This window comes from Myotis lucifugus, unplaced genomic scaffold (assembly GCF_000147115.1).
Source record: "Myotis lucifugus unplaced genomic scaffold, Myoluc2.0 scaffold_233, whole genome shotgun sequence".
Lineage (NCBI taxonomy): Eukaryota > Metazoa > Chordata > Mammalia > Chiroptera > Vespertilionidae > Myotis > Myotis lucifugus.
In genome coordinates, this window is record NW_005871281.1 from 1,940,727 (window position 1) to 1,952,054 (window position 11,328).

Consider the following 11,328-nt stretch of genomic DNA (forward strand, 5'->3'; position numbering starts at 1 on the left):
TTTCTGATATTATTTCTTCGAATAGGTTTTCTAATCCATGTTCATCTTTCTGTTGTTCTGGCACCCCTATTATTCGTATGTTGTTTCGTTTCATGTTGTCCCAAAGCTCCCTTAGGCTCTCCTCCTGTCTTTTAATTTTTTTCTCCATTTGCAGTACAGTTTGAGTGTGTTTTGCTTCCTTGTCTTCTAATTCACTAATTCGGTCCTCCGCTTCTCCCAGTCTACTGTTGATACTTTCAATGGTGTTTTTTATTGCAGCTATGTCGCTCTTCATTTCTTCTTGGGACTTACTTAAGTTGTTGATTTTTTCATCTGTTTCTTCTAGCTTCTTGCATAAGTAGTTGAGTTTTTCATCTGTTTCTTCTTGCTTCTTGAACATCCGGTGCATGTACTCTAGGAACCTTATTCTGAATTCTTTTTCCGTCATGTTGCATATCTCTGTCTCACTTAGCTGCTTTTCTGGCGAGTCCTCCTTTTCTTTCCTTTGAGGGTTTCTTTGTCTACCCTTGTTTGATCTCACTGACATGACTGGTTGTTGAGTTGTTCAGTGGCCGGACCCTGGGTGGCAGTGGCTGCTCCCTGGGTGGCAGTGGCTCCTCGGGCTGTGGTTGCTCCTTGGGCGGTTGTGGTAGCAGCGGCTCCTCTGTTGATAGCAGAGCCTCTGGTGGGTGCTGTTCACAGCTGTGGTGGCTCTTCTGGCTGGTGGAGGGAGGCTTCACACACAGCAACTGTTCCCCAGGCAGAGCGTGTGGTGATCAGGAGGCCGCTGTTGCTTGAATCTGCTGAGCCATGGTTTTGAGATTTGCAAGAGACAGTCTTCTTTTGGGATCCTCTTTGGAAACAGGGTGGTTCACTAAATTATAATATAAGAGGTACCAGCTTCTTCCTGTCCTGACTTCTGACTTCTCTTCCCTTTTCCAGCTCCCAATCCACTCTAACTGGAGACTAGCCACCCCGGCCGGCCGCCTCCCGCCCCGCCGGCGCCGCTGCCTCCAACTACTAGTTTTTGAGAGCTGGGTTAAATTAGTAAAAACTCTAAAGGGAAAATCCACAAATTCCAATTGTTAAGGATACTTATTCTAATACCACTTCAAGCCTCTTTTCTCCTTTCTTGTATTATAATATTCTTTCTAGTGCATTACTTTCCCCCTTATATCCTAGATTAACTCAAGTAAACAACCAATTATGAAGAAGCATTGGAGAGACCTAGTATATCCTATGTCATTTTCTAGTTACTATGGAAAGTATGCTATACCAACCACAGTGTGAAATCTATATATGTAAAAGCCTAAGTCAGAGACCAAGATGGCGGCATAGGTAAACACCGGAGATTGCTGCCGCAAACAACCACTTCAAAAATACAACTAAAAGACGGAACGGACATCACCCAGAACCACAGGAAGGCTGGCTGAGGAGAGACTCTTCAACTAGAAGGAAAGAGAACAGCATACCGAGGCTCAGAGGAGGCGCAGTGTGGAAAACACAAAGGTGCGGAGGTGCGCGCGCAAAGCAGGCTGGTGGCTGAGGGCGCGGTTGTCGTTTTCAATCAGGAGGGAGTCTCAGACTCTGAGCTCCAGATCCGGGTGAGTCTCTAGGGACTCAGACTCAAACAGGAGAAGCGGGATTGTCTGGCATCAGTTGGAACGTGAGGGCAGCTTTCTCTCCGAGGTTTGCAGCGGTTGCTGGGGTTCTGAGAAGCAGAGCCTCTGGGAACGAGACTGAGAGCAGCCATAACTGCTCCCTCCACCCGCCCTGTTGATCCAGTGCGACCCGGCCTGCCCAAGCCCTGCTCAGAGCCATTTGCTGGATCGCCTCAGGCAAAGGCTAGATTAGCACCTCTCCAGAGGACAGTTTTCCCACTGCAGATACAGGTGATTCTCACAGCCAGTCGGCCTGATGGTCAAATCTTTCTAGTATTAACTACAACAATCAAGGCTTAACTAGAACAAGACTGCGCACAAAGACCACAAGGGGGTGCACCAAGAAAGCATAAAAAATGCGGAGACAAAAAAACATGACAGAAATGGAGGATATAGAGCTAAAAAACGCAATTTTGAGGGCTTGCAATAAACTTGATGAGAGCCTCACGAAAACTAATGAGACCCTCGATGCTATGATAAAGAACCAACTAGAAATTAAGCATACACGGACTGAAATAAAGAATATTATACCCAATAGCAGACCAGAGGAGCGCAAGAATCAAGTCAAAGATTTGAAATGCGAAGAAGCAAAAAACACCCAACCGGAAAAGCAAAATGAAAAAAGAATCCAAAAATACGAAGATAGTGTAAGGAGCCTCTGGGACAGCTTCAAGCTCACTAATATCAGAATTATAGGGGTGCCAGAAGATGAGAGACAGCAAGATATTGAAAACCTATTTGAAGAAATAATGGCAGAAAACTTCCCCCACCTGGTGAAAGAAATGGACTTACAGGTCCAAGAAGCGCAGAGAACCCCAAACAAAAGGAATCCAAAGAGGACCACACCAAGACACATCATCATTAAAATGCCAAGAGCAAAAGTCAGTTACCTACAAGGGAGTACCCATACGACTGTCAGCTGATTTCTCAACAGAAACTTTGCAGGCCAGAAGGGAATGGCAAGGAATATTCAAAGTGATGAATACCAAGAACCTATAACCAAGATTACTTTATCCAGAAAAGCTATCATTCAGAATTGAAGGTCAGATAAAAAGCTTCACAGATAAGGAAAAGCTAAAGGAGTTAATCACCACTAAACCAGTATTATACGAAATGCTGAAAGGTATCCTTTAAGAAGAGGAAGAAGAAAAAGGTAAAGATACAAATTATGAACAATAAACATGCATCTATCAACAAGTGAATCTAAGAATCAAGTGAATAAATAATCTGATGTACAGAATGAACTGGTGATTATAATGAATCAGGGACATAGAAAGGGAATGGACTGACTATTCTTGGGGGGGAAAGGGGAGTGGGAGATGCGGGAAGAGACTGGACAAAAATCGTGCACCTATGGATGAGGACAATGGGTGGGGAGTGAGGGCGGAGGGTGGGGGCGGGAACTGGGAGGAGGGGAGTTATGGGGGGAAAAAAGAGAGGAACAAATGTAATTGAACAATAAAGATTTAATTAAAAAAAAACAGATCAAAAAAAAAAAAAGCCTAAGTGACCAAATGACCAAACGACCAGTCTACCAGTTGCTATGATGCACACTGACCACCAGGGGGCAGATGCTCAATGCAGGAGTTGCCCCCTCATGGTCAGTGCACTCCCACAGCCAACCTCCTGCAGCTGACCAACCTTCTGCAGTCCCCACCCCTGGCCAGTCAACCTTCTGTGGCTCCTATCAGCCCAGATTGCCAGCCAGGTCAAGGGACCCCACCTGTGCACAAATTCGTGCACTGGGCCTCTAGTATATAATATTGACACAAGAGTAACTTAAGAACATTGTCTACCCATCTTTAAAACATCTGAATTGACATTTTCCTTGTATTCAAAATTAACACAGAATTGTGAGTTCTCTCCCTATGTAAGTGTATGTATGTATGATATGTTATTTCTTTATCTACCATCTACCAAGAGGGGAGGGGGAAGGTATATGTTCAAGAATCCTTTGCTATTAGTCTTTGAATTTAATGAATTTTTAATGAGTTAAATTATAATATTTTCCAATCAATGATTACTCAAATATGTACTTGTCTTTTACTATATTAACGTATATGGTGAAGGTATTTATGTGTGTATGTTGTATGTGTAAGTACATATAAGCTATATATGAAATAACAATGACTGGGAAATGAGAGAATGTTTAATGAGGAACAGATTTTGTATATTAGTTATGTGTATGTGTGTGTACAAGAAGTCACCACGTACATACAGACAGTGCCATTAGATGCTGGAATTACGTAAATAATGAGAGTTACTTTTCTAGACCTTGAATATACGTATATTTACAGATACTGAAAATAGATGAGGACAAGTAATTAACAGCACTCTGATAGCTTTAATGATGGAAACAGATGTTCTCATTTAAGGCATCAAATTTGAGTGGTTGTCATTGAGCTGCTGCTGCCTGTGAGCAATGGTATTATGGTCCTCTTTTTCATAGGAGAGAATATTGTAATGCAGATTGTTGTAATTGTCTGAAAATATCTCCATGGCTGACAATACTTTTTTTTTCTACACTCTTCTTTGATAGTTAAATGGGGACTGCATTTAACAAGCATGATTATGTCCTTTCTTGTTTGTTATGCTGCAGTTAAGCATAATTGCTTGAAGAAAGCCTATAGAGGCCTCTTCAAACTCAAGTTTCTCATTTCCACCAAAACCAAAAAACATGATCTAAATATTGTGTTTCCTTTAACATTTCATAAATTAAAAATGATATTGGTGATGAACCTATTAAACAAGATTAGGATTAAAGTAGAAAAAAAATCAGAATCTAGGAATTTAACCTAAAAATTCTGACTCAGGCTTAGTTTGACCCCTTTTTCATAGAAAAATTAAAGATTCACTCTATAATAACCTACCTTTTGGAAATAATAATTTTGTTAAATATAATCTTATACAGATCAATTTTCAGTGGGTCACAGTAGCTCTCATGTAAGTGACCCAGATATTTTTTTCATTTCTGAATTTATGTTTCCAATCAGAAATCAGTTAAAGCTTTTAAAGATTCAGGAATTTATTATGAGACAGTTTTATTTATTCAGATAAATCTGATATTTTCAGAATAAAAAATTTTATTAACTTATCCATAATGTAACAGACTCAAGAAGATGTTTTTCATTGGACTGTAGCTTTTTAGAAAACACTTTTAAATCTTCCCACATAGGGAACTTATTTCCCTGCATTAACCCAAGAAATTCCTTAGTACTTTGTTGAAATATTCAAATTAAGAGAGTGTGTTCACTAGGCAGGCTCATTAGTAGGAAAATTGTAAAAGGAACAACTATGACAGATTTTTTTGTTTGTTTGTTTCTCATGACAATGAAATTGTGCCTGAAAAATAGAACCAAGTGACTAATTATGGCTGAAATTGGGCAATTACTCTTCAAATTAGCCAAATGAAGGTGTAATTATTATTTTAATAAGACTAATTTCTCAAGATAATTTGCAAAGGGGAGCATGCATTTGGTGGAGGTGTAAGAACTCCAGCTACTTTACACATGGCAAATATAATGTGACATTAAAAAAATAAGAATTGAAGCCCTGGCTGGAGTGGCTCAGTTGGCTGGGCATCGTGCAAGGCACTGAAAGGTCGCTGATTCTATTCTTGGTCAGGGCACAAGACTGAATTGTGGGCTTGATCCTCAGTAGGTGGCATGCACAAAGCAGCCAATTGATGATGTTTGCTCTCACATCAGTGTTTCTCTCTCCCTCTCCCTCTCCCTCTCCCTCTCTCCCTCTCCCTCTCCCTCTCCCTCTCCCTCTCCCTCTCCCTCTCCCTCTCCCTCTCCCTCTCCCTTTCTCTTTCTTTAAAAATGAACAAAAATATTTTAAAATGTATTATAAAAAATTAATAAGAAGTGAGAATTATTTATTTACTTATTTATTTATTAAAATATATTTTATTGATTTTTTACAGAGAGGAAGGAAGAGGGATAGAGAGTTAGAAACATGGATGAGAGAGAAACATCGATCAGCTGCCTCCTGCATACCCCCTACTGGGGATGTGCCCACAACCAAGGTACATGCCCTTGACCGGAATCGAACCTGGGACCCTTCAGTCCACAGGCCGACGCTCTATCCTCTGAGCCAAACCAGTTAGGGCATGAAAATAATTTATATATGAAAAAGAGAGAGAGAGAGAGAGAGAGAGAGAGAGAGAGAGAGAGAGAGAGAGAGAGGAGAGAGAAAATCTTATGAAGGAGTAAAGGAAAGATCAAGAGCTAACATAAAACCATTATATTTTCCTATGAAAATGGTAAAATAGGGACAAATATTCTAATACCTGAAGTTAAGACAAGTATTTGCCATATGTGAGAATGTAAGCCATCTCTGAAACCAACCACACTAATCACGAATTATTTTTTAAAAGTCACCTAAAAAGTTACCACTTTACTTTCTCATAACTTCTGAACATTTCTAAGCCATCATTATATCTCCCCTGGATTTCTGGAATAAGTTCTTAATTACTATCTCTCTTCATATTTTTCCCAAACAGTAGCCATCATGACCTTTTTAAACTATTGGATAGAGAAGATCACTGACATGCTTACTGTTTACCAAAGGTATTTTATCACAGAAAAAAAGTCCAAGGACCTTTCTATGACTCATCCTCAGAACTGAATCCGTTCCCCACAACACAACACCACTTGTAACTCCCTCCTTTTAGCTAAACCAGTCTTTCTCTTCCTCAATCACATTAAGATATTGTCTGCCCCAGGGTCTGGGCAATCACTGTTTGTTTTATAGATAACATGATGATTCCTTTTTGTTCAAATGATACCTCCCAGACAATATAATCTGATGATCTTATGTAAAATGGAAATGTTACCAGTGTAAATGGAAGATTCTTGTCCCCACCTGCTGCTTGTGGAGGGTGCATTTCTTGAGAAAAAGAATTTTTGGAGCCTCACACTGGAGGATGAGATATCATAGAAAGCTTTATTCCTGTAGAATTAAACGTCTGAGTTTCCAAGGTCCCATTTCCCTTAGTCCAGTCAGAGAAGAAGTGTAGCTGGGGCTTCAGAAGTGCTAAGATCAGAGTCAGTGTCCAAAGTTCCCTTCACACGTCTGCACAGTCCAACATAGCATTAGGCTTGCTTAGCTTGTGTTTCCTGCTGCAGTCTATTAGTCCATTGAGTGTGGGGTCCGCACGGTCCTGGGCCATATGTGCAAATGCAAGAGAGCAGAGTCAAGAGCCAAGAGCAACGAAAGCAACAAGAGTCACAAAAGAGCAAACTCCTTTGTTTAGGGCAGCGGTTCTCAATTTCTGGGTCGCAACCCCTTTGGCGGTGGTCGAACGACCCTTTCACAGGGGTTGCCTAAGGCCATCCTGCATATCAGATATTTACATTATGATTCATAACAGTAGCAACATTACAGTTATGAAGTAGCAACGAAAATAATTTTATGGTTGGGTCACAACATAAGGAACTGTATTTGAAGGGCCAGAAGGTTGAGAACCACTGGTTTAGGGGATTATGTATCCCCAAATTTTCACAGGCTTGCATTGCAGCCCATTCATGGTTCCCCAGGCTTGACTGACAGGCCAGTACCTTCCCTAGTCACCCCAACTTCACAGTGCAAGCATTTATCTCCCCTTTGTTTTGTAGAGAATGGGCTGGTGGTTCCCTGGGGAGTGCAAAGTTGCAGCTTCCTGGTGAAGCTGCCCAAATGGCCATGGTTATAGTGTCTGGCCTCCCTTTTCTCCTTTCCTATTATTAACAACCAGCTAATTACAACATTATCAGTAACACTTCTATAATACTTAGACCCCTTGTAAATAAATATTTCCTTACTTTTTCTTTACAAGACCTAACAGAATCTATAATGTCCTCTTTATATGTCCGTTTGTGAAAAGCCATGTCCTGCATGGCTTGGGTTCAGGATCTGGAGAAAGGCTTCATACAAATGACAAGACTAGATAAGAAATATAAATTTGGAAACAGAGGGCCAGGCAGAGAAAAAGCAAGGCCAGACAGAAAGGTGGTAAAAACAGATTTTATTCAGGAACTATTGCAATCAGGAAAAGTAGACCTTGGTATAGAACTGGGCTCAATTTCAAATTCAGCATGAACAAGGGATTTATAGCTAAGGAGAAGGGGTGGGGTCAGTAGATAGAAAATTACTAAAAGGAAACATCAGGTGTAAGGGGGGATTCTGGCTAAACCATTTTGACAAGTTTATTGCCGAAGATAAGCCAGGGTGGTCAGATTCCAAGAGTAGGGGGTGAGGAATGTGATCAGATATCTGTGGTAGGGGTTCTTGCTAAGGCAGGGGTTACAACTGCCTTTCCCAACAGCTTACAACCTCTGGTGCTTAGGGACCTCCTTGTGGTATACTGGAAAAACAGAGAATGGAAAAAAGCACTTGTAAGATGTATTTAGAGTCTGGGAAATTCTATCAGGAAACTGGCTGGACTTTTATATTGGTTTTCAAGTTTATTGATTTTACTTATATCCAAATATTTTCTCTTACTTTCCAACCTTTCTGCTTTTACCACCTCTTTGTAAATAATAATATAAATAAAGCCACATTAAAATGGATTCTGAGCTCCCATCCTATTAGCACCACTATGCTACCTTTTCTGCACCAATAGAAATGTCTTCCTTCTATTCATGTAATTGTTCCCTTCCCTTTATCATAAATAACCCTTGCCCTTGTCTCCTAGTAAAAACACTATTTGGGTTTCAGTGCTTCTACCATAGCTATTATTTTTTATCTCCAATAAATGCTTGTTGATTCTCACTTTGGCCTTTTATATTTAGGTTAACATCTTTTTGTAAGGCCAGCAAGCCAAATGCCCATACATAAGGATTTATTGGAATAACAGTCATGCTCACTTGCTTACATCTCATCTGTGGCTATTTTTGCTTCACAACAGCCAATCGAGTAGCTGTTGCAGAGACTGCATGGCCTACAAGGCCTAAAGCATTTACTATATGGTCTTTAGAGAAAACAGTTTATGACCCCTGCCTTATCTTATATAATAAAGAGCTATTATGCTAATTAGACGGAACAGCAGAAAGACTGTCTGGACGACCTTTCGGATTAAGCCGGGGCTGCGAGGGCCAGACAATGCTGCGAGGGCCTGGGAGGGCCAGCCGAGGCAGCTGGGGCTGCGAGGGCTGAGCCCCTTGCACAAATTTCATGCATTGGGCCTCTAGTGTAATATTTAGTGTAATAATTGATGGCCACTTCAGCTTAACAATAACATCATAGGCATGTTGTACATATTTAACATGCATTATTTCACTAAACCTTGATATCAACACTCTGAAGGAGATATAGCTTTTTTAAAAAATTTAGATATGATGAAACTAAACTTTAGAAAGATTGAATAGATTGAGGTGTAGCCCCCATGCCCTGCCCTAAATTAGAATCCAGTTCTGGTTGATCAAAACTTTTAACTTTTAACATTAACACTTAAAATACTTTCTACTGGCCAATATGGGCTTTTCTGGATGTTTATTTAAAAATAATTATAGGTCCACAGGACATTGCAGATAAACGGGCTGGAAAGTCCCTTGTATTCTCACCTAGCCTTCCCCAAAGTAACTGGTAAGTTCAACACTATACGCCCTCTTATACATTGGAAATTCAAAGGTGCCTTGGCTTGAAGGGCCAAGTGAAGCAGTAACTAAGAGGAAGTGAAACCCAAAATGTGAGTGTTTTGAGTCCAAGTTCTTGTCTCCTAAAAAATGAAGTCGCGGAAAAAATTGATTAAGGAGCCAAAGTTTATTGGGAGAAGCAAGTCCTGGAAAAGGTGCAGTTAGGGTTCCAGGAGCAGCCAGTGTCCAGAGCTTCCTTTCCATGTGACAGTCAGGAACAGTTTAGTATCCAAGCTAATGCCAGTCTAATAGTCCATGTGTGGAGGCCCAGATGGCCATGAGCCACGTGAGCACAGGGGATGCTGTCCCCCACAATACGAATGTCAGGTATCCACTGTGCCCTGTTCCTGGGGAGAGGGGGGCAAGGAGGAAGCGCCCACACTTTTTAAATTTAGGGTGTGGAGACAGCCTTGCTAGCTCCTCATGTGTTATCTGCAAGCGGCTCCCTTAGCAATATCCATAAATTTTAAAGTTCATGACTCTAGCATAGCCTTCCTTCCCCGCCCATTTGGGGTGCCTTAGTAACACTGCCTCGCTGGGTTCCCGGTTTTACTTCCTCTTCCCATGGTCCTGCCCCTATTTACCTAACTTTTTTCTGTCTCAGAAGGAGTGTGGATCTGGATAATGGAAGCTTCAAGAATGCGTGTGCAGTACCTGCAGACCTGAAGTGCCATGCTGGTCTCCTCCATGTCTGCTAAATGAAGGTTGAATGGGGATTATTAGTGTCAGGAGCAGCGCATGTCACCTGGTCTATCATTAGGTCAGGACTATAAATGTACCTTGGATGCCACTGAAAGTGTTGTGAGGTCCTTGACAGGTTTAGGTGCACCCTAAAACCAAGGTTCAAATGCCAGATACTTTCTATAGGAGTATTTGTTCATTTGCTTTTTAATTATTTTAAAAATAATTATAGATTCACAGGACATCACAAAAATATATATAAATATGGAAACCTCACATTACCTTCACTCAGCCTCCGCTATGTTAATATTTGATATAGCTATACACCTAGACAAGGATCAAAGCTGATAAAGTCACACTGATGTAATTCATTGTGCTGATTCAGATTTTACCAGCTACTGATTATCATTTGTTTGTGTGTACAATTCTGTCACATGTGTACCACTACCACAATCAAGCTATTTAACTTTACATCATCATAGGCTCACCTGTATTACCAATTTATAGCCACACATCCCCTCTCACCGCATCCTAACATTGGGCAACCATGATCAATTCTCTTTATAACTAGGCTATTTCACAAATGTTACAAAAATAAAGCCATGCACTTGCATCATTGTGAGCTTAGCTTCTTTTTTATCTCAGGCTAATTTCCTTGCATTTCCTACACATTGTTAAGCATACAAATAGTGACTTATTCATTTTATTACTGAGTTGTAATATGGTATGTATGGATGCACTATTGTCTGTTTAACCATTCACCACTCAAAGCCTTTTGGGTAGTTTCCAATTTATGGCTTTTATGAATAAAATTGCTATGAACATTTGTGTACAAGTCCCTGTGTGAAACTTAGTCATTTCTTTGTAACAAATACCCAACAGTGTAATTGTTGCATGGTAAGTCCATTTTTAGTTTTAAAAGGAACTATTTTTAAAGTGGGTATACCATTTTACATTCCCAGCAGCCATGTATGAGTGATTCACTTTTTCCAAATCCTCACCAGCATGTGGTGTTATTATTTTTATTTTTTGCCATTTTAATAGATTTTTAGTTATAGCTCATTGTGATTTTTAATTGAAATTCCTTTGCTGCTGAGGAAGTTGAATCTTTTTTATTGTTTAATTGGCATTATAAATCCTTTCCAACAGTTTGTCTGTGTATATCTTTTGTCCATTTTCTAATTGGACTGTTTTATATGTTTGTTTTGCTGTTGAGTTTTGAGAGTTCTTTATGTATTTTAAATACATCTTTGTCCAATATATGATTTGCAAATATTACTCCAATATGCAACTCGTCTTTTCATCTAACTGGGTCTTTCTCAGAGAAAATTTTTAAATTTTGATGAGTTTTAATTTTTCAGTTTTTTTCCAGTTATGATTTTGCTTTC